The following is a 22,987-nucleotide window of genomic DNA, read 5'->3' as shown; positions in this document are numbered from 1 at the left end:
GGTAATGTTCCCTCATTACGTTGCGATTTAAGTATTTCGGGTCTGTACAGATCCGGAGCTCACCGGAAGGCTTCTTGACACACACTATGGAGCTGACCCATGGAGCCGGCTCCGTTACCCAGGAAAGCACTCCTTGGTCCTGAAGGTCCTGCAGCTGCTGCTTGTTCTTGTTGATGACAGCAACGCGGAAGGGCTCCCTGTCCTCAGTATCATTGGTCTGTGTGACGTCGGGTTCGGACTCGGTGAACATGGGTTGAATTGCCCGAACGTATCTGTGAGGCTGGTTAAACGGGTACGAGTTGGCAGGCTGAGCTGTTCGACAGCAGGTAGCGTAGTGGCCCAGCCTGCCACAGCGTATGCATTGTCGCGCTTTGGCAGGACATTGCCGCTTTATATGGGCGGAGCCACAGTTGCCGCACGTCGTGACGTCAGTGCGTCCGTTGCGCCACCGCACATGCGCGGTGCGGTCTTATGTAGTGTGCGCCTGCGCATCGTGTTTCTCTGCATCAGCGTCCCCACTTTTGGTGCGTACAAGTGCGGGAGGCCTCGGAAAGCGCGCAAAATGGCCGGCCTCCTCCAGGCTGCGGCCCGGGAGGTACCCGATCATCTGGACTTGCTCTGCCTCGTGGGGCCCGTGCCGCGCCGTTTCGGCCGCCTGGATGTGTGAGTACCGGCTGGTGGTGTTCTCATGGAGGATGCGGGTCTCTATGGCAGTCGCCAGGGTGAGTTGCTTGACCCGAAGGAGCTGCTGGCGCAGGGTGTCCGACATGACTCCAAAAACTATCTGGTCACGTATCATGGAGTCAGAGGTGGTCCCATAGCCGCAGGACTGCGCGAGGATGCGGAGGTGTGTTCAGTAAGACTGGAAAGGTTTGTCCTTACCTTGCAGGCGCTGCTGGAACAGGAACCTCTCGAAGCTCTCGTTTACTTCAACGCTGAAGTGTTCGTCGAACTTCAGGAGCACTATCTTGTATTTGGTTTTGTCCACGCCGTCCGTAAATGTAAAGGAGTTAAAGATGTGGATGGCGTGTTGCCCCGCCGCGGAGAGAAGAAGGGCAATCTTCCTGATGTCTGATGCATTCTCCCTGTCTGTGGCCTCGAGGAAGAGTTGGAAGCGCTGTTTGAACAGTTTCCAATTGACCCTGAGATTGCCAGCGATTCGGAGCGGCGGCGGCGAGTTGATGTTCTCCATGGTGCAGGACGGCGGATTGCTGATGCGTTGCAGGTAGGTCTCACAGGCGTTGGCTTGCGTCCACTCCTGGTATCATGTCGTGTTGGGTGTTCTGGTGTACAAACGATCCAACATGGCTGGAGATGGTGTCACTCAATTTTATTTACTACTTAACTATAACAGCACACTGCTAACTTGGGTACGTGCATTACCAGCTAATCTGTGGACCCTGTCCTATCACTATCTGGGTGAGGCACTCAGCACATGGTGAATGTCTGAGTGGCAGGCTCTGAGCTCGGTGCTCTGAGCTGGCTGCTGCTGGAATGAGCGGGAACTGTAGTGTCCCCTGTTTTTATAGTGCGTGTGCTCTCACTGGTGATTGGCTGCGATGGTGTGTGTGTGTTGGTTGGTCCTACTGCATGTCCATCAGTGTGTGTTTGATTGCAGCATGATATGCTGATCTAAATATCATGACAGTTGGTATTAATTGCAAGGGGAAAGGAAAGTAAAAGTGAGGTTTTACTGCAGCTGTCAGGCTCCTTGTTGGCGCCTTCATCTAGAATACTGTGTACTGTTTTGGTCTCCGTATTTGAGAAAAGGTACAATTGTATTAGCAGCAGTTCAGAGAAGGTTTACTTAACTGATGCTTGGGATGAGGTGATGCCTGGGATGAGGTGCTTATCTTAAGAAGAGAGATTGGGCCTATACCCATCGGCATTTAGAAGAAAGAAACATAGGGCAGGAGTTCATGGGAAAAAAAATCAGAGTCCATTTTGGGTGCATTTTGCAGGATGTGTCTTGGCTCCTGCAGTGTCGAGGACAACCCTGGTATTAAACAGGACTCTGGGTTTTTGGGGCCTTGGTGAGGAAAGCCCCACTGAGGCTGCACTTATCTTCATTTTCTGCATGGACGAGCTCAGCTGGTCATTACAGGAAGAGATCGGCTCTATTTTAAAACGCTGCCCGGATCTCATTTTCTTACCCCCCCCCCCCCCCCCCCCATGCCCAACTTGCCCAATTTAGGGGTCCTCAAGCCCCTCTCACCACACCTCCATAAGGGCAGGGCACCCCGGTGCCTGATCACTGGCATCGGCAGTGCCCCTTCAGCCTGACAGTGCAAACCCAGTGGAATGACCAGAGTGCCTGGATGGCACTGCTAGGCTGGCAGTGCAAAGGTACTGAGGTGTCATCAGGAGTGCCAGGGTGCCACACTGCCCAGAGCCCAACCACCCCGGCGTTTCCGATCCCCTGAGATACCCCCAGGTGCTGCTACACCTAGTCCACGTTTGTGCAGGCCAGTGCTAAACGGCACCATGGCGAGGTCTCCAAGGCACGGCCGTTCGATTCTGGGCCCCTTGGAGACTTTGTCATGAATATATTTAAATGGGCTAAACTGCACACTTAAAATATGGAAGTATAGATCCTGCCCATTGAGGGTGAGATTCAGATCGCTAGTTCTTGTGAGGCGTCCTGAGTGTTGTAATTCTTCCGAGTGGCCTCTCGTGAGACATACCGGCCTCTTGGTGATCATAGTCGGGTGTAATGAGGCCGTATGATCACAGCCATAATCTTTATGAAATATATAAAATCCTGAGAGGATTTGAGAGAGTAGATGTATCCACTTATGTGAAAGACTGGAACCATTTTAAGGATAAGTCATCTACCATTCAGATGGAGATGATTAGATTTTTTTTTCTCTCAAAGGGTCATTTGTCTGTGGAATTCTCTGTCCCAGAAAGCAATGGGGGCTGGTCATTATATTTATTCAAGGCAAGGTTTGACTGATGTTTGCTTGACAAGGGAGTTAAGTGTTATGGGGGACAGGCAGCAAAGTGGAATTGAAACCACAACCAGATCAGCCATGATCTTATTGAATGGCGGAACAGACTCGAGGGGCTGAATGACATACTCCTGCTCATAAGTCCGATGTTCCTACAAGGAGGAAACTTTACAGTGGCTTGAGTCATATCTAATGCAGAAAAAGACGGTTATGTTGGAGACCATTAAACTCACAGCTATGACATCTCTGCAGGAGTTCCTCAGTGCAGATTTTTCACTGCGGGAAGCATGGTCGCACAGTGGTTAGCACAGTTGCTTACAGCTCCAGGGTTCCAGGTTCGATTCCCGGCTTGGGTCACTGTCTGTGTGGCGTCTGCATGGTCTTCCCGTGTCTGCGTGGGTTTCCTCCAGATGCTTCAGATGGTGGCACGGTAGCATAGTGGGTAGCACTGTTGCTTCACAGCTCCAGGGTCCCAGGTTCAATTCCCGCTTGGACCACTGTCTGTGTGGAGTCTGCACGTTTTCCCCGTGTCTGTGTGAGTTTCCTCCAGGTGCTCTAATTTCCTCCCACAAGTCCTGAAAGACGTGCTGTTAGGTAATTTAGACATTCTGAATTCTCCCTCAATGTACTTGAACAGGCGCCGGAATGTAACGACTCGGGGCTTTTCACAGTAACTTCATTGCAGTGTTAATGTTATGCTACTTGTGACAATAAAGATTATTTTTTTAAAGTTAGGTGGATTGGCTATGCTAAATTGCCCTTGGTGTTCAAAAACAGTTAGGTGGGGTTACCGGGGAGGTGTAGGGATAGGGTGGAGGTGTAAGCTTAGGTAGGGTGCTTTTTCCAAGGGCCGGTGCAGACTCAGTGGGCCGAATGATCTAAGCTACGTTCAGCTGTTTGATCCTCAATTATTTTTTTAAAATAAATTTAGAGTACCTAATTTTTTTTTTTCCAGTTAAGGAGCAATTTAGCGTGTCCAATCCACCTAACCTGCACATTCACCCCCACAACCCAGACAAGGGGAGAATGTGCAAACTCCACACGGACAGTGACCCAGGGCCGGGATTCGAACCCGGGTCCTCAGCGCCGCAGTCCCAGTGCTAAACCCTGCACCACATGCTGCCCTACTGTGGTGTTGGGTGCTCTGGTGCACAGATGAGCCAACACAGTTGTATGTGGTACAACTCTATTTTATTTTAACTCTTATAATACAGTTCGTTCTGGATACTCTGCACGTGCTGTCTCCCTGAGTGTGTTTGGTAGCAGATGTGTCCTGGTCCTCCTCTGCAGCTAATACTGACCACCGGGGGTCGTGTCTGTGCTTTTATATCTTTCTGTCATTGGTTGTGGTGTTGTGTGTTCTGATTTGTCTGTTGGTGTGTCTATCATGATGTATGTGTTTGAATATCATGACATCCCCCCTTTTTACAAAGATATGTGCCTACGTGGTGATAAATATAATTGTGTCGTGAGTGCATCTAAGAGTGTGTGTGTGTGTTGTGTACAGCGTGTGTATATGACGTAACTATTTACATGGGGCGATGTCGGGTGCGTCACACTAACAAGGTTGTACCATAACAAAACTTGGATGCGAGAGAAAAAAAAAAACTTGAACATTGGTCCGGTCAGACGATATCTGGAACAATAAACAACAACAGGTTATAATACAGAAGTGTTTGACTTTTTGAACGTATGAACAGCGTTATAAGTCCAGCCTAATGGGTGACCGCCTCAAGAATGGGCTGGTCCTCAAGCCGGTTCAGCTGTGGAGATTTGGGGTCACACTGGTTCACCTTGGACTGTTGGAGGTGATGCTGTTGCCGAAGTCTCTACTTTACCATTTGTTGTACTTCGTGCAGTGCTTGGTTTTTTCATTCGTGCAAATATAACATTCAACATCTTTGTTAGTGGTGCCTTGGCTGTGGTTTGGTTCTGGTGGCGATGGAAGGGGCATGATCCGTGGCATCTCCACGAAGTCATCCTTGGGAACCAGTGGAGGATCCGGCGTGTGCGCACGGTTCAGTTGCGAGCGTGGAAGGCGGCGCAAAGCTCGCTGATTGCGCCTACGCACCAATCCATCCGCCCTGCATGCCAGGAACAAGGTGGAGTCTTTTTTCTTTTTATGTTTGTGGTGGACGGCATCTTGTAGCCGATGGGTCGTTGCCATCGAAGTAGCACCATCACTAATATCATGCAAGGCGATGACTGTGCCAGATGTGGAAGTTGGCCGAGACCGTGCACGCTGGTTCCGGCCACCTGCTGTGCCGGAAGGGCGACTCCACAGAGAAACATCGAAGCATGTCGCCTTGGAGAGAGAATTGTTGCTCGCATCAACGTCTGGCGATGGCGCAAATTTGTGTGTCCATCTTGGACCGCCGGTGCTGGTTGCCACTGCCGACCCAGTGGGACTGCCACGCGATCCATTCCCTGTCGCCGTGGCATCCGCCGTCACCCTGAGCGTGCCATCACCGAGGCCGCGACACCGCCCGTCCGGAGCAAGGTCTGGCGTGCGCAAATCAGAGTCGGCGCTTGGCTGCTCCCCATCTGGAGTCCGGTCTGCCTTCCGTCGATGCCCCCCGTCCGGAGTCCCAACAGGTTCACTGGAGGCAGCCGAGATTCCCTGAAGCTGCACTTCTGGAGTCGGAACATGCAGGAATGCACCAACCAGTGGAGAGGCTCGAGCCATCGAGGGTGGAAGCGGTGCGCCGCCACCGCAGTCGTCAGTGGTCCCACCGTGATCGTCGAGTGCCTCGGTACGCACTAGGCGAGGTCTGTCACCTTGCACCTTTTGCATGGGAAGTGGGATGCTGTCGTCACTCGTCTCACATCCCGTGGATAGATCCTCATTAGCAGCTTGCTGTTCACTAGGGTTGGGTAAATTGTCAGAGTTTTCATCTGGTGGTGCACACCATGTCGGTGGACTGTCATTGTCTTGCCGTTGTCCTTCATTTGGGCTTTTCTTCTTTGGAATTTTAAATCTTCCCCCAGACATTGCAGAACCTTGTTTATTACCCCCAAATTCTCCCATATGTATGGTCTCGAATATAGGATCCAATGTTTCTATCGACATTGTACTATTTTCCAAAGAACATTCCGTTTCACTTTTCTTCTCAGGTACCTCATATGTATCTTTGTCTAATGTACATGCCTTCATGGTCTCTGGGTCTGATTTTGCTGGGACTGGCATGGTCACAGTCTCTCTTTTACTGTTCTCAATTGCCCACATTATACTCCCCATACATAACTGCTTAATCACTGGGGTTAGTGTGGTACAATGGATAATCGGGTCGACCTTATCTGCATCTTCACCATTAGTGGAAAGCACACTTGGTTCACTTGAAACTGCTGCGGGTTTTAAATTCGTTATCTGGCTACTCGATGTCGGTGTCCTCAGGATTCTTGCTCCAATGTTCTGCTCATTTATCAGTGGAGTGTGTATAGGTTCAATGCAATTAATGTTCCCCTCAAGGTTTGAAGAGTCATTACTGACTAACTGCTGGTCTCCGAAGTTGGGATTTTGCGGCGTTGTGTTGAAGGGAGACATTTGTCCCTGCTGTAGATATGATTCAGGTTGTGTTATTTCCATTACCTGAGGATCAATGTCTTGTCCATTTTTTCGATCCGTACTAAAACACTGGCAATTCTCAGTCTGCTTCTTGCAAGTTAAACATTCAATTAATTTCGTTAGCAAATCCTCAGCATCCTTCTGTGGCCGTGCAGCATTATTAATCTCTGTTCGGCTATAATGATCCTGAAGGTCAGCGCATAAACCTTTTTTCTTCGGGCTTGGACGAGGCGATTCCTGTGGCTTGTCTTCAGTTGGGCTTGAACAGTCTTCAGCGCTGTGCCCTTCATTGTAGCATGAGAGACCGTCATGGTCATGCTGCTGTGTAGTGGAGCATGGTAGGCTGTTATAGCCTTCTTGCTGTTCACGTGAGCATGGCAGACTTGCATCGTCTGCCGCTGGTTGGTCAGGAGAGGTTGCTAGACCCTCATGGTCTTGTTCCTGCAAGGACTGCACATTGGAGTCTTGCGTTGCTTCTATCGTGGAGGCTGTCCATGAGCTCTCTGTGGAGGCTTGTGACACTGGAGTCACTTCTTGTTCGTGCAAGGACTGCGCTCTGGAGTCTTGCGTTGCTTCTATCGTGGAGGCTGTCCACGAGCTCTCTGTGGAGGCTTGTGACACTGGAGTCACTTCTTGTTCGTGCAAGGACTGCGCTCTGGAGTCTTGCGTTGCTTCTATCGTGGAGGCTGTCCACGAGCTCTCTGTAGAGGCTTGTGACACTGGAGTCACTTCTTGTCCGTGCAAGGACTGCGCTCTGGAGTCTTGCATTTCTGCAATTGTGGAGTCTGTCCACGAGCTTGCTGTGGAGGCTTGTGACACTGGAGTCACTTCTGGTTCATGCGAGGACTGCGCTCTGGAGTCTTGCATGTCTTCTTTCATAGAGTCGGGAACGTTGAGCGGGACGTGGACCACGCTCTGTGTGGCAGCAGGGCGCTCTCCGTGTGCTTGCACCGCTCCCTGTCTGTTAATGTCAGGCTGCAGCATCATCCGGTACTGATAAGTTGGAACGTCATATCTGCTGGATTGAAGATCCTCAAATCCGAAAAATGAATCCGCATCTGCGTCGGATTCAATGTGGGGGCCGCCACTGTGCAACACGAAAGGTTCGTCCGAGTCATAGTCGTATAGGACCACGGAGCTATCATTGGGCTCGCGAGGTCCGGAAACACTGTAAAGATCGTCATCGAAGTATTCGAGGTCGGAATCATCGGCTTGTGCGTAGGTAACTGCTTGTCGGAGGGTTCTTCGGAGGTCAAATTCATCTCCTGGGTCAATTTGCGGCACTGTGCTGTCATTCCAGGTGAGGGAAGGTTGTTTTACAGCTTTAACAGATTTTTGTTTTTTTGATTTGGGACGTTTCCCTTTTAAATTGGATTTGGGACATTTCCCCTTTAAATTGGTGCAGTCTGGGGCCTCTGACATCCTGACGCTCGGTATGTAGCACGTAGGAAGCGACTGCGCATGCTCAAATCGCTGTTCCTTTACCGATGGCCGTTTTCTTGACTGCGCATGCGCAGCATCTCGCGCATGCGCAAACGATACTTCCGGTTCTGCGCACTGCTCGCGCAACTGTGCTAGCGTGATACCTTTAGCAAGATGGCCGCCGACCTCGACCCAGCCCTCTCTCAGGCCCGGGATTTCGGCCTCTGGGAATTCGGGCTCCGGGATCCCAGCCACGAGGTGAGTACTGCAGCTTTTCTTACCTTTACTTGCCGATTGGATTGCGTTTTCTTCACAGTACTTGGAGAATTTGTCCAGGACTGCCTGGTAATCGTACCTTTGCTGCCTCCTGAAGAACCTGAACCTTGTGAATATTTCTCTTGCCCTTGCACCGGCGATGGTGAGGAGAAATTCAATTTTTTCGCTATCATCCAGGTCTTGGAGTTCAGCTGCCACCAGGAACAATTCGAACCATTGCCGGAATCGCCGCCAGTTTTCGCGGAGGTCGCCGTGGCACTGGAGCGGCTGCGGAACCGGGAGCTCTATCATTTTGCCTGGGCACTGCTGGTTGTCTGTGTACACTGAGGTATGCCGGCAGGTATCGATCCACTCCTGTACCATGTGGTGTTGGGTGCTCTGGTGCACAGATGAGTCTACACAGTTGTATGTGGTACAACTCTATTTTATTTTAACTCTTATAATACAGTTCGTTCTGGATACTCTGCACGTGCTGTCTCCCTGAGTGTGTTTGGTAGCAGATGTGTCCTGGTCCTCCTCTGCAGCTAATACTGACCACCGGGGGTCGTGTCTGTGCTTTTATATCTTTCTGTCATTGGTTGTGGTGTTGTGTGTTCTGATTTGTCTGTTGATGTGTCTATCATGATGTATGTGTTTGAATATCATGACACCTACGTGATCCTCAATTATAATGTAACACTGCAGAAGTCCACAGATGATTTCAGTGTCCCACTAAATTCCACATGAGGTAAGGCTGTTAGGCTTGGATTAACAAGTAACATGCATTGCACACGTGTCAGGCATTGACTATTTCAAAGAGAAAAGCTAACCACCTCCACTAACGTTTAACAAAATTGGTTTCCTCCATCTCAAATTTAGCCCCTCTGCTGCTTAAACCTTTATCGATCATTTACCTCCTTTAGGCTAATTCCCACCCTCAAATAGTTTTCAAAAACCCATATACTGTGCTGTAATAGGTCCAGTTCCCGATCACACTATCTTCAACTCGAGTGACATTAAATCCTCCCAATGTGCTGTATTAAAATCACTGGATCCTCTATGGACTTACCCTAACATAAGCACTCAAACTTTTTCTACTATTATGTCGCTTTCCTTACCCTTACTCCAAATATAACCACTCCTCCCTCGTGACTTTCTCTTCACCTTTAAAACTTGCAGAGACTCATTAAATATGACCACACTATCAAGTCAGTGCAGGTGTTTTTCTCCACATGAGACACATAGTCTAATATCATTCCTCTTTCTCAGGTAAGCATTTAATTCTGTTTTAAAATAATTTATGGACTGTGCTTCAGATGATTTGTGACAGAGAATTCTGGACTCAGTTCATGCTTTGTATGAAGCAATTATTAACGTGAAATGTATTCTCTTTGTACTCTTAAACATGTACCCTGTCATTACCAAGTCACTGACCAGTGAAAACAATTCACCAAAATTTACTTTACTTTAACCCCTCAGATGACCCGTTAACCTCCTCTCTTAATTCTGGTGAATGCTGACCTAATAGGCAGGTTCTCTGATCCTGAGGCTAAGTATTGACGCCGTCGGAAACACCATTGCGTTTCTCGACGGCGTCAACATGGCCTCAGGATCAGCAATTCTGGTCCCTACAGGGGGCTACCATGGCACTGATTCCGGTGTCAACTGGGCGCTGCAGTGGCACCAGCGCCAACGTGCTCGTGCGCAGTGGCTCCCTTCTCCGCGCCGGCCCCGACGCAACATGGTGCAAGGCTAAAGGGGCCGGCGCGGAAGAAAGGAGGCCCCCAGCCCGAGAGGCCGGCCTGCCGATGGGTGGGCCCCGATCGCGGTCCAGCCACAACAGGAGCCCCCCCCCCCTCCGTGGTCGAATCCCCCCCCGCCCCCACCACAGGCCGTCCCCGGACCCTTCCACGCCAAGGTTCCGCCGGTAGAGAGCAGGTTAGAACGGCGCCAGCTGGACTTGGGCTTTTTGTAACGGCCCGGCCCATCCCTGGCTGAGAATTGGCGGGGAGGCTGCGTAGAGCGGCCCCTGACTGGCGCCACGCCGGCGCCAATCAGGGCGGTGTAGCGTGATTCGCGCTGGTCGTGGGGATTCTCCGGCCTGGCCCCGAGCTGAGAGAATCCCGCCCAATATCTCCAGGCTCTCTTCAGAACTGTGGGTGGGACAGTAGCACAGTGGGTAGCACTGTTGCTTCACAGCGCCAGGGACCCGGGTTCGATTCCCAGCTGGCTCACTGTTTGAGCGGATTCTGCACGTTCTCCCTGTGTCTGTGTTGGTTTCCCCCAGGTGCTCCGGTGTCCTCCACAAGTCTGGAAAGACATGCTGTTAGGTGATTCGGACATTCTGAATTCTCCTCTGACAAGGAGCCGTAGTGTGGTGACTTGAGGATTTTCACAGTAACTTCATTGCAGTGTTAATGTAAGCCTACTTGTGACACTTGAAAATATTATGAAATACAATTACTTATCCCTGCTGATATACTAGTTAATAAACAATTATTTTATTATCCATTAAAAATTGGGTGTCCAAAAGTTGACTTCTGGCATAACTGGTTCTAGCATCGAATTAAGAGTAGTTAAGGGCCTCATTCCACTGCCGCTGGAATTAACCCAGCTGCCAGCAGGCTTGTTGCCATGCAGCATGGGTGACAGCTGCTACCCTGTTGGTGGTTTGTCACATCCAGGTGTGCGGGGTGGGGTGGGGTGGGGGGGGATCCCTTGGGACTCGCTTTTCACCTCAATTTCTGGATTCCCACTCCATGAATAAAATTCAGTCAACTCTTGCGTCTGATGGTCAATTCCAGATTAAGACAACATAATCTTACAAATAGAATACTCTCCATGAGTGAAAACATTCTCATGTGTAGGCAGTTATAACTTACCTTTGAGAGTGACAAAATTCGAAGAAATATTTAATGTAAATAACACTCAAATATACAACACAACTTGGCAATCCCTGAATGAAAGCTACAGTGTGTTTGAGATATTTATTGAACAAATGAACCTTGGGTGATATAGGGGGTAAAACACCGTCAGCCAGTCCTACAACAAGTGTTTCTAATCCTGATCTTCACTTCAATATAACAGCACAGTAGCACAGTGTGTAGCATTGTTGCTTCACAGCTCCAGGGTCCAAGGTTTGATTCCCGGCTTGGGTCACTGTCTGTGCAGAGTCAATACGTTAAGGACAAAGGTTCGGCACAACATCGTGGGCCGAAGGGCCTGTTCTGTACTGTATTTTCTATGTTCTATGCTCTATGTCTGCGTGGGTTTCCTCCGGGTGCTCTGGTTTCCTCCCACAAGTCCCGAAAGACGTGCTGTTAGGTAATTTGGATATTCTGAATTCTCCCTCAGTGTACCCGAACAGGTTCCGGAATGTGGCAACAAGGGGCTTTTCACAGTGTTAATGTAAGCCTATTTGTGACAATAAAGATTAATATAAAACATAAAGACAGTGAAAGGCGAAAAAATTAAATTGCCTAATGCAATAGCAGATGACATTGGTGGTGAAATCCAGTTTCGAGGCAGTTATAAATTTGGAGCAAACCTTCCTGCTGTTGAATATGTAACTGAATGAGGTGATAATATCACTTTAGCACTGAAAGAAATGCAGAAAGATTCTCTAAATTTTGAACAAAAGGTTAAACAAAATATCTTTGCACAAAGTATTAAACATAAGAGACAGTGAGCATGAGAAAGAATTCCAAAACATGCAGTGGGCGTTATATTATCCACCGATACGTAATGATTTATTCGGTCTTTAAGCCTAGGCTTTTTTGCTCTTTCAAGTTCTTTATCTCTTTCAAAAAAAGCTTAGCTTCAGCCAAAATCTGCCTCATAACAAGTCTCGCCGATTAACTAACATCCTTGGAGGCGAAGGCTAAAAATAATTCTTCAAAACTTAGGCCACATTGTTATCACACTATTACGCTTCATTTAGTGCTTCTATTTTGTTTTGCTATGTTGAATTTGTTTCCAAATTCTTAAAATCTGTGCAATTTGAATTGCTCTCATGTTTTGCTGCAATGCACAAAAGATAGTTCAGCAAGTAAAAAGGAAGTCACTCAATTGCTGGAAAGAGTTCATTATAAAGTTAATTGGATTTTTTCCTTGGAGGAGAATAAGTACTTCTAATGAAACACATGGCAACAGTGAATAGGAGTGGGTGGTACAAAAGATCAACTCTGTTAGTTCAGGTGGAATAACAGATTATAGATTGTGTTTCTTTTTCTGAGAAATGCTGCTCAAGCCAATGTGAAATTCATAATTTTCTGTCTTGGTTTCTACACCCCCCTTAAACTAATCAAACAAGCAAACCTTAGACTTAACGATTTAGTGGATCATTTCTTGTATTAACAAACGTAAACTACTCTTATGACATGCTCCAATTAACCCAACATTTCAATAATTTGAAACAAGTGCTTAAGTAAAGGCATCTGTAGAGTATGACAAGTGACAGCCACATTTTTAACATAGCCTTCAACTCAGACTCCATGAAAGAAACACTGTTTTGTTGAAACAGTTACTTCAACTAATGCATTGAGCCCTTTGTGAATGCCAAGACTCAGACTTTGACAATTTTGTTTATCAATAGCTGGAAATGTACTGTCCCATTACCTAGATAAAAAAATGAATAAAGAGTCATTCACGCACCCTCTACGTGATTGTAGGCACATGTTGTAAAACAGAACCTTCACAGTCCTTTCTCATTGTACATTGTTTTTAGATAAGCCGTTGCTATTCTGTTAGATGAAGCAAATGTACAATAGCTGGACCATGAAATCACTCACAATGAGTTGTAGCCTGGTTATCACAAATGGATTCAATTAATCTGGCAGTAAATTTTACATCGTACATCAAGACATTGGCTTTTATAATGAGCCTTGCAAAGTATTGTAGATTCATTGCAATTAATGAAGTGCAAAGAGCAAGCAAAGCATTCCGTTTTACAGATTTTGAATCATAGAATGTCTACAGCACAAAAGGAGGCCATTCAGTCCGCTGGCTCTCTGAAGGAACTATCTATCAAGTGCCATTCCTCGATCTTCTCTCCATTGCCCTGCACATTTTCCTTTTCAGATAACTGTTCAATTCCCCCTTGAATTCCTCAATTGAATTTGCCTCCACCACACTCTCGGGCAACGTATTGCAGATCCCAACCACTCACTGTGTGAAAACATTTTTCATGACTCAATTGCTTCTTTTTGATTTGCACATTAAATTTGGGTTCTCTATATCGATCTTTCCATCAAGTGGGAGCAGCGTTTCCCTATCTTCTCTATTCAGACCCCTCGTGCTTTTGAATACCTCCAACAAATCTCTTCTAAACCTCCTTCTCTTCAAGGAAAACAGACTCAACCTCTCAATCTACTTGTGTAACTCGGGTTCCTCACCCCTGGAACAAGTTTCATGAATTTAATGTCCTGTGAGGCACCCAGAATTGGACCCAATACTCCAGTTGAGGCTGGACTCTTTCAACATAACCTCCCTGCTTTTGAATATGACATTTCAATTTAGATCAGAATTAGTTCAATCACATTGGTGCATCACAAAATATTGAATTATTGAGATAGAATCACATATTGAATGGCACAAAAAGCTGCTGATTTAACAGTAGCAGTAATCATGGGCAGATAATCATGGGTGAAAATATAAAATGTGGACAAGTCTAAGTACAGTGCAGATTTATATTCGACTTCTGTCAGTTTGGATCAGTGTTAGTGAACTTCATAACTTTTTCACTTAGGTTGGGTTTTCTGTACAAGAATAACCACTGGCCATTAACCTGGCTAGTAATATATCTTAATTTGTCTGCAGCAGTTGTAAAGGTATTTTTTTATTCCATTTTATTTACATGATGATAGTTCCCTATTAGTTCCTTCACATCAGTGTGTAGCCTTGGTTCAGTTGTAGAATTTTTACCTCGGAGTTAAGAGATTCGAGTTCAGGCGCCCTCCAGAGAGTTGAGCACAAACCCAAAGGTAACATTTTCGTGTAGCTTTGAAGGTATGCTGTATCTTTGGATGCAATGTTGTCCCAAGGCCCTGCACTATTGGGCAGTATACAAAGAATTGTTCTGCCAACATTTACCTGAATGTGGGACTTTACCATGGACAATTCTTTGCATTTCCTGTCATTATAATTGTAACAATCCCCAAAAGTACTTACAATTTCGACCAAGGACACAATGAATCTGAATATGAAAAGTGAAGAAGTCTTACTGATCAGTTATGACAATAGTGCTGATGATGTTGATACCATCGAAGACAGATGAACAATTCCAGTGATGCTGAATGTCACAATGATAAAATGCAAGCTCGACACAGGAACGAGGGCCAATCTCCTCAGCTTGTCCGATTTGAACGGGCTGCGAGTTAAACCAAAAGTCGTCAATCAAACGAGACGACTGAAAGACTACAATGGAAATGAGATTGTGATGCTGGGGGCATGTGAACGCGAAGCATGGGTATACAACAGAAGTCACATCATATCATTTTCCATTGTGGACACGGAACGTGAGTCCATCATAGGAGCGGACGCATATGAGGCCCTGAACCTAGTTGAGCGGCTGTACGTTCCAGACAGTGCTGCGATGGAGGATCATTGCGACTGGCAACGAGATATAATGGCGCAGCTATCCGATGATATACAAGCGAAAGTTGAAGTGGAGGACGACCTACCAGATGAAGAGATGGAGGAGCCAAAGGGAATTCCAGAATTCTGGTTAACAGTCTTCAAGAATGTGAATTTGCTCAGTGGCATGATACAGGAGCATGGTGAGCTCATATTAAAGCATCGACAAGATGTTCAATGTTAAATGTTCAGAGCTTGAACAGCCAATGAGCTTCACTCTGGAGTTTAAGTTTGAGCCAAATGAATATTTCACAAATGAGGTAGTCACAAAAGCGTACCAGATGGAGTCATGGCCTAACGAGTTAGACTTTTTATTCTTTGATGAACCAGAAATCACGGGATGCACAGGGTGCCAGATCGACTGGAAGAAAGGAAAAAACGTCACACCATTAAAACAAAGCCGAGGCATTAGTGTCGGAGCACTGGTAAAACAGAAATGGAAACTGTACCAAATGACTCTTTTTCTTCATTTTTTTCTGTCCTACTGAAGTTCCAAACCATTTACTGTTGGACAAAAGTTCTGCAGCAAGACTCGCTGCTAACTTTGAAATTGGTCACTTCTTGTGTGAACACATAATTCCAAGTGCAATGTCAAAGTTTATAGGAGAAGCTATTCCAGATGATGTTGACTCCCATGATGATTACGACAATAATAATTACGATGACCATGATTATGATGAGGAAAGTTGGGACTTAGATAATGAACCAGAAGAGGATGACTATGAAACGCTATTCAGGTAGTTTACCGGGAGTGACAAAGTGAACACAAGGGGTGCCCAGTCTGCGCAGGACAACGATAAGTGTGAAAGCTCAAAGTTGGCGTGTGCAGTGGCTGAAAGTGAGATTGCAGTAACAGATGCATCAGATGAGAGCAACTCAACTGCGAACAGACTAGTAATGGAAGAAATCCCCATTCTGGAGAAACTGGCTCCAGAGGAGTACGGTGAATCATCTCATGCCCACGAAATGCTTCCTGCAGCAGACTCACTGGTAACGGAAGAAATAATCCTCATTCTGGAGAAACTGGCCCCAGAGGAGTAAGGTGAATTATCTCATGCCCACGAAATGCTTCTTGCAGCCGACTCCCCAATACTCGAGGCCACTCCACCAAAAGATGTGCTGGAATAGCAGATGGATACGTCTGCGTGCAGTTCTACAACAAAAGATGAAGCGTATATCGTCATGTCGGATGATGAGCCAATAATCGGCTCTCCAGCAAAAGACGAGCCACATATCATCATATCAAGTGAGGATGAGCCATCAATTGGCGTAAAACGCGAAATGAAGAAGCAATGCCTAACATTGGGGACATTGATCGAGCCAAGACACCAGAGTGTGAGGGTTTGCAGATTGTTCCTGAAGTTACAGACTTGACTGCAACAGCGCAATCATCCAAAGATTTGCCGGCACTGGATGTTTCACCAGGAGATGGGCATTCAGCTCAGCGTGTGGACGCAACCATGGATCAACCAAAACTCCTCGATCCAGCTAAGGCTCCAAAATCAGCTATGGTGGCAGAAGAGCCAGAGTTAGCCTGCACAGCAGACGATCCAAAAACAGTTACTATGACAAAAGCACCACAAGCAACTAGTCCCATGGTGGAGTCCAGCAGCAAGAAGGATGCCCCTAAATACAAAAAGAAAAGGAGATGCAATCAATGGATCACTCGAATGAGAAGGAAGGGAAGGAGAAGAAGAGGTGAGGACACAATTGGTCGACCGGATAGCACCTGCGACAGTGAGGAGGAAGGCATCAGCAATACGGGCGATATGCAAGAAAGCACACGGAGGCAGAATAGGTTAGAAAGTTTAAAAAGTTGGTGGCACAAAAAAGGCCAACCAGAAAATCTTCCGAAAGTTAATGCGACGTTGAGTATCCTGTCAAAGTTCGAAAGACCAACAGGACAATGTCATCTTGAATGTCAATAGGCTGCTCACAAGGGACATGTTTAAAATAATCAGCCATATCACGCTGTGTAAAGCACAGTTGCATTTGTACATATAACCTGTTTAAAATTATGATGCAAATCATGTTTTGTAAAAAACATCCATATGTAAATGTTAATCGTTCCAGAGAAAGGGGGATGTGGTGATATGCCTGTGCACAATCTTGTATATGGTTGCCGATCAAGGTATTGAGTTATTGGTACGACCACTGACCAGCAGGTGGCGATAGAGATCTACCATGCGACTTGAGATACTCTCCAGTTGGCAGCAAGTCACTTGGAGTATCTCCAAGAGAATTCACTGAATTCATTTATTGGCCATCGTTTGTATTACAGCATAGTAGCACAGGGGTTAGCACTGTTGTTTCACAGCGCCCGGGACCCGGGTTCGATTCCCGGTATGGGTCACTGTCCATGTGCAGTCTACAGGTTCTCCCCGTGTCTGCGTGGGTTTCCTCCTGGTGCTCCGATTTCCTCCCACAAGTCCAAAAAGACGCGGGGCTCGATTCTCCGATCGCCAATGCCAATATTGCTGTTTTTGCAATGCCCCCCCCTTGACAAACGGCGCACGCCTTATGGGCGGCCTCAGGCCGTCACCTGAGGCCCTCTCCCAATGCTCCGAGTCCCCAACGGCGTCGCTTGCGTGTGCTCGCATCATTCAGGGATCTCACATAGCGGCTGCGGACTAAGTCCAATGCCACCACAGTCGGGTGGGGAGCCGTTCCGCTGGCAGGGGGGCTTCGGAGGGGGCTGCGGGGACGGCAAGGCTGGTTACAGGGGTGCAGTTTCTGGCAGGCCGTGTCTGTATGTGCCCGGCGCCATGTTGCACGGTGCGCCCGCCGGGGGCTTTACATTGAGCGTCCCTCAGTATATCCGAACAGGCGCTGGAGTGTGGCAACTAGGGGATTTTCACAGTAACTTCATGGCAGTGTTAATGTAAGCCTACTTGTGACAATAAAGAACAACACCAGCCTCGAGTCCCAGGATCACGGAGCAACCTTGTAATAAAGAAAGTGCTGTTGTGGGGGTGGGAAGGGGGGGTTCTCGCAGGATGGGGGTCACAGCGAGAGGGGACCATCACGGTCGGTAGCAATGGAAGGAGTGTGGCTCAAGCACAAATCTGTGCAGATCAAAGGACCACCCCACCTCCAGCTGAAATGCAGTCTGCACAGTTTTACCAGTTGTGCAGGAATATAAAATAAAATATAAATGTAATTACACCCATTGTATATAGCTGAGCTAGTTTAAACAGCTGCAACACTTCCATTTACTAGAAATGTGGAAAATTGCCCAGGTATGCCTTGTTCACAAAAAACGTGACAAAATCAAACCCACCCACGTGCACCCCCATCAGTCTAGTCTCAATCACCACCAAAGTCATAGGTGTCAATGGCAATACTATCATGTGGTACCTTCTCAACAATAACCTGTTCACTGATGCTCAGTTTGAGTTCCACCATTCATGGCCTCATTACAACTTTGATCCAAACATAGACACAAAGAACTGAACTGAAGTGGTGAGGTGAGAGTGACTGCCTTTGACATCAAGAAAGCATTTGACCCAGTGTGTCATCAAAGAGCTCTAGCAAAACTAGAGCCAATGGGAATCAGGGGGACAGCTCTCTGCTGGTTGGAGTCATACCTGGTACAAAGGAAGATAGGTGTGTTATAGGAGGTCAATCATCTCAGCTCCAGGACATCACTGCAGGAGTCTTCGGCCCAACCATCTTCACCTGTTCCATCAATGACCTTCCTTCCATTACAAGGTCGGAAGTGGGAATGTTTGCCAATGACTGTACAATGTTCAGCATAATTTGTGACTCCTCAGATACTGAAGCAGTCTGTGCGGTATGCAGCGAGACCTGGACAACATGCAAGCTTTATCTGATAAGGGGCAAGTAACATTCACACCAAACAAGTGCCAGGGATGAACATCTCCAACAAGAGAGATTCAAACCATTTCCTCTTGACAAGCAATGACATGACCATCACTGAATCTTCCAATATAAACACTTTGGGGTTACCATTAGCCAGAACCGAGCTGGGCCAGCCATTTAAATACTGTGGCTAAAAGAACAGGTCATAGGGTGGGAATTCTTACAGAGAGTAACTTACTTCCTGATTTCTCAATGCTTTTCAACCAACCAAAAAGCACAAGTCAGGAGTTTTATAGAATGCTCTCCACTTGCACTGGATGAGTGCAATTTCAACACAACACAAGAAATTCAACATCATCAGGACAAAGCAGCACGCTTGGCTGGCACCCCAGTCACCACCTTCAATATTCACTCTCTCCACCACCGCCGCACAGTGACAGGAGTGGGTACCATCTGCAAGATGCATAGCAGCAACTCACCAAGGCTCCTTTGACAGCACCTTCCAAACCCAAACCCCCTACCACCTAGAAGGACAAGACAGCAGATACATGGGAACACCACCACTGGACATTTCCCCTCCAAGCCACACACCATCCTAACTTGGAATTATATTGCCATTTCTTCAATGTCCCTGGTTCAAAACCATGGAACTCCCTCACTAACAGCACTGTGGGTGTTCCTACATCACATGGACCGCAGCGGTTCAAGAAAGCAGCTCACCACCACCTTCTCAAGTGAAATTAGGGATTTGCAAGAAATGCTGGCCTAGCTAACGGATGCCCAAATTCTATAGGCGAATATGATAAATCAATACAAAAGGTTGGGATGTTTTACTGCAGCAGGACAGGGTCTTGTTGAGCCACACCTGGACAGTTTTGGTCTCCTTGTTTGAAAAATTATATAATTGCTTTAGAAGCAGTTGAGAGAAAATTCACGAGACACATTGATGGGCTGAAGGATTGTCTTATGAAGAAATATTAGACCTACACCCATTTGAATTGAGAAGAGGTGATCTTATTGAAGCATACAAGATCCTGAGGGAACTTGATTGGATAGATATCAGCAGGATGTGGGAGAGCCGAGAGGAACTAGGAAACACAGTTTAAGAATAAGAAGGTCCATTTTAAGTCAGTCGAGGAGAAATATTTTCTCAGAGGGGTTGTTAATCTGTGGAATTCTCTACCCCAGAGTGTAGTGGAGGCTGGGTCATTGAATTTATTCTCATGAATACTTTCTGCACTCTCTAATGCCAACATATCCTTCCTAAAGTCTTTTGTGTTTCAGAACTGGTTGCAATTCTCCAGTTGAGATAGAACCAGTGTTTGATACAGGTTTACCTTCCTTGTTTTTGTAATCAATGCTCCTATTTTAAAAAGTCCCAAGATCCTGGGTGAAATTCTCCATTTGGGTGACTAAGTATTGATGTCGGGATTCATTGCAGCCTCTGGCTCAGAGAAGACCGGCCACTTAGAGGTTGGGTGCCCGAGGTGGACCCACAGCTCCATGCCAGTGAGGAGCAGAGGAATATTTTCTTCCCCAGCATGTGCAGCATGCCTGCCCTCCTGAACACTGCCTGGGATGTGGTGACAGAAACAGTCAGCGCTGCCAGTCTCACCAGGAGGAGGCAGCTGGAGATCCGAAGGGGTGGGGGTCACTGGTTATTCCTCAATTCTGAGAATCAGGGAGGGTTCCACAGGCTATTGTGCAGGTGTCTTCCGGTTGGGGTGAGCTCTGCTGATCCCCTGCTTCCTCTGCGAAGGGGCAGTGCTTCTGAGGAGTGCCAACATCTGGTGAACTCCTGATTGAGCTTGGCCCTTTATGATACAGCTGGAGCATGAGGGTGTCGCGAGGGACAGCCTGGGTGGGATTCCAGATGGCCGGAGACCTTCTGAGCATTTGAAGGATACATGCAGCATTCAGCAGTCAGGAGCCTGTGTTTAAAAGACAGACTGCGGTAATGGCGGTCTGAGTGAGGCCATCCTGATCCAGAGGGAGAAACCCCAAGACCATGGACTTGGCATCAAGTCACTACTTACTATAGCCCCCAGCAGCTACCCCCGAGGAAGCCAGAGAGTTTTCAATGTTTTTTTCAGCCTCCCACTCCTCCTCCACAGCCATGGTGCCCAGCGCACGTTTGTAAATACTTGGAATAATTCGGGCACGCGGGATGTCCATCTGAGAGGAGCGGAATATCGCAGAAGGACGGATCACACGGTCTCCAACCCGCTAATCACATTTAAATGAATGCAAATGCCAATTTTGCATGCCGCCTTGGCGTGGGGTGCAAGCCTCATTATCGTCACCAGCAAAGGATCCGAGTATGGCATCCGAATCGGCGCCGGAGAATTTTGCCTCCTGTATTCTTCATTAACAGCGCTCTTGGGCAGCATGCTGGTGCAGTGGTTAGCACTATTGCCTCACAGTGCCAAAGACCTGGGTTCGATCCAGGCCCGGGTCACTGTCCGTGTGGAGTTTGCACATTCTCCCCATGTCTGCGTGGGTTTCACCCCCACAACCCAAAGATGTGCAGGGTAGGTGGATTGGCCATGCTAAATTGCCCCTTTAATTGGAAAAGAAATGAATTGGGCACTCCAAATTTATCAAAAAAACATTTTTTTTAATTAACCGCGCTCTCAAACAGCCACCTTCACTTATTTGTGCATGTCAGGTTCCTTTGCTCCTGCACAACCTTTAGAATTGTACACTTTTTTTAACATTGTCACTTCCCGTTCTTTCTACCAAAATGAATCACATCACAAGTCTCTATTAAATTTCATTTGCCACTTGCCTTCCCATTCCACCAGCCTGTATAAGTCCTTTTGAAGTATAAAACCATCTTCCACTCACTTAACAATAAGTCCAAATGTCGTGTCATCCAGAAATGTTGAAATCTGCCTTGTACAGCAAAGTCTAGGTCATTAGATTATTTCAAGAAAACCCTAGGGAACACCACCCTAGAACAAAGAAAAGTACAGCACAGGAACAGGCCCTTCGGCCCTTCGGCCCTCCAAGCCTGTGCCGACCATGCTGCCCACCTAAGCTAAAATGTTCTACACTTCCTGCGTCCGTATCCCTCTATTCCCATCCTTTTCATGTATTTGTCAAGATGCCCCTTAAATGTCACTATCGTCTCTGCTTCCACCACCTCCTCCGGCAGCAAGTTCCAGGTACCCACTACCCTCTGTGTAAAAAAAACTTGTCTCGTACATCTCCTCTAAACCTTGCCCCTCGCACCTTAAAGCTGTGCCCCCTAGTAATTGACCCCTCTACCCTGGGGAAAAGTCTCTGACTATCCACTCTGTCTATGCCCCTCACGGTTTTGTAGACCTCTATCAGATCACCCCTCAACCTCCGTCGTTCCAGTGAGAACAAACCGAGTTTATTCAACCGCTCTCATAGCTAATGCCCTCCATACCAGGCAACATTCTGGTAAATCTCTTCTGCACCCTCTCTAAAGCCTCCACATCCTTCTGGTAGTGTGGCAACCAGAATTGAACACTATACTGAAAGTGTGGCCTAACTAAGTCAGCTGCAACATGACTTGCCAATTCTTATACTCAATGACCCGGCCAATGAAGGCAAGCATGCCGTATGCCTTCTTGACTACCTTCTCCACCTGTGTTGCCCCTTTCAATGACCTGTGGACCTGTACACCTAGATCTCTCTGACTGTCAATACTCTTGAGGGTTCTACCCTTCACTGTATATTCCCTACCTGCATTAGACTTTCCAAAATGCATTACCTCACATTTCTAACCTTCCTCCAATCTGAAAAGCAACCATTCAGAGCTACTCTCTGGGCGAGATTCTCCACTCCCGCGCCGGTTGGGAGAATCATCTGGGCCGGCAAAATTTCCCGGGACGCCGGTCCGATGCCCTCCCGCGATTCTCCCAAGCGGTGGGAACGGCCTGGTCGAGTTCCGCGGGCCGCAGGCCGGAGAGTCGCCGGAGACACCCAAAATGGCGATTCTCCGGCACCCCCGCTATTCTCAGGCCCGGATGGGCCGAGCGGCCAGGCCAAAACGGCGGGTTCCCCCCGGCGCCGTCCACACCTGGTCGCTGCCGTCGTGAACGGTGCGTGAACGCTGGGGGGGCGGACTGCGGGGGGCGAGGGGGGATCCTGCACCGGGGGGTACCTGAAATGTGGGGTGGCCCACGATCGGTGCCCACCGATCGTCGGGCCGTCCTCTCAGAAGGAGGACCTCCTTCCTTCCGCGGCCCCGCAAGATCCGTCCTTCATCTTCTTGCGGGGCAGACTTAGAGAGGATGGCAACCACGCATGCGCGGATGACGCCAGTAATGCGGCGCCGCCCGCGTCATCTATGCGGCGCCACATTTAC

General features: G+C 47.7%; 1 pseudogene; it reads left to right on the top strand.

Annotated features, from left to right (window-relative positions):
• The first annotated feature begins 14,785 nt into the window (after positions 1-14,785).
• LOC140425852 (nucleosome assembly protein 1-like 1 pseudogene) lies at positions 14,786-15,567 on the top strand (annotated as a pseudogene).
• Positions 15,568-22,987: the final 7,420 nt, after the last annotated feature.

Source organism: Scyliorhinus torazame, chromosome 6 (assembly GCF_047496885.1).
Source record: "Scyliorhinus torazame isolate Kashiwa2021f chromosome 6, sScyTor2.1, whole genome shotgun sequence".
Taxonomy (NCBI): domain Eukaryota; kingdom Metazoa; phylum Chordata; class Chondrichthyes; order Carcharhiniformes; family Scyliorhinidae; genus Scyliorhinus; species Scyliorhinus torazame.
The sequence above is the reverse complement of the archived record's forward strand: the minus strand, read 5'-3'. Positions and strand labels throughout refer to the sequence as shown.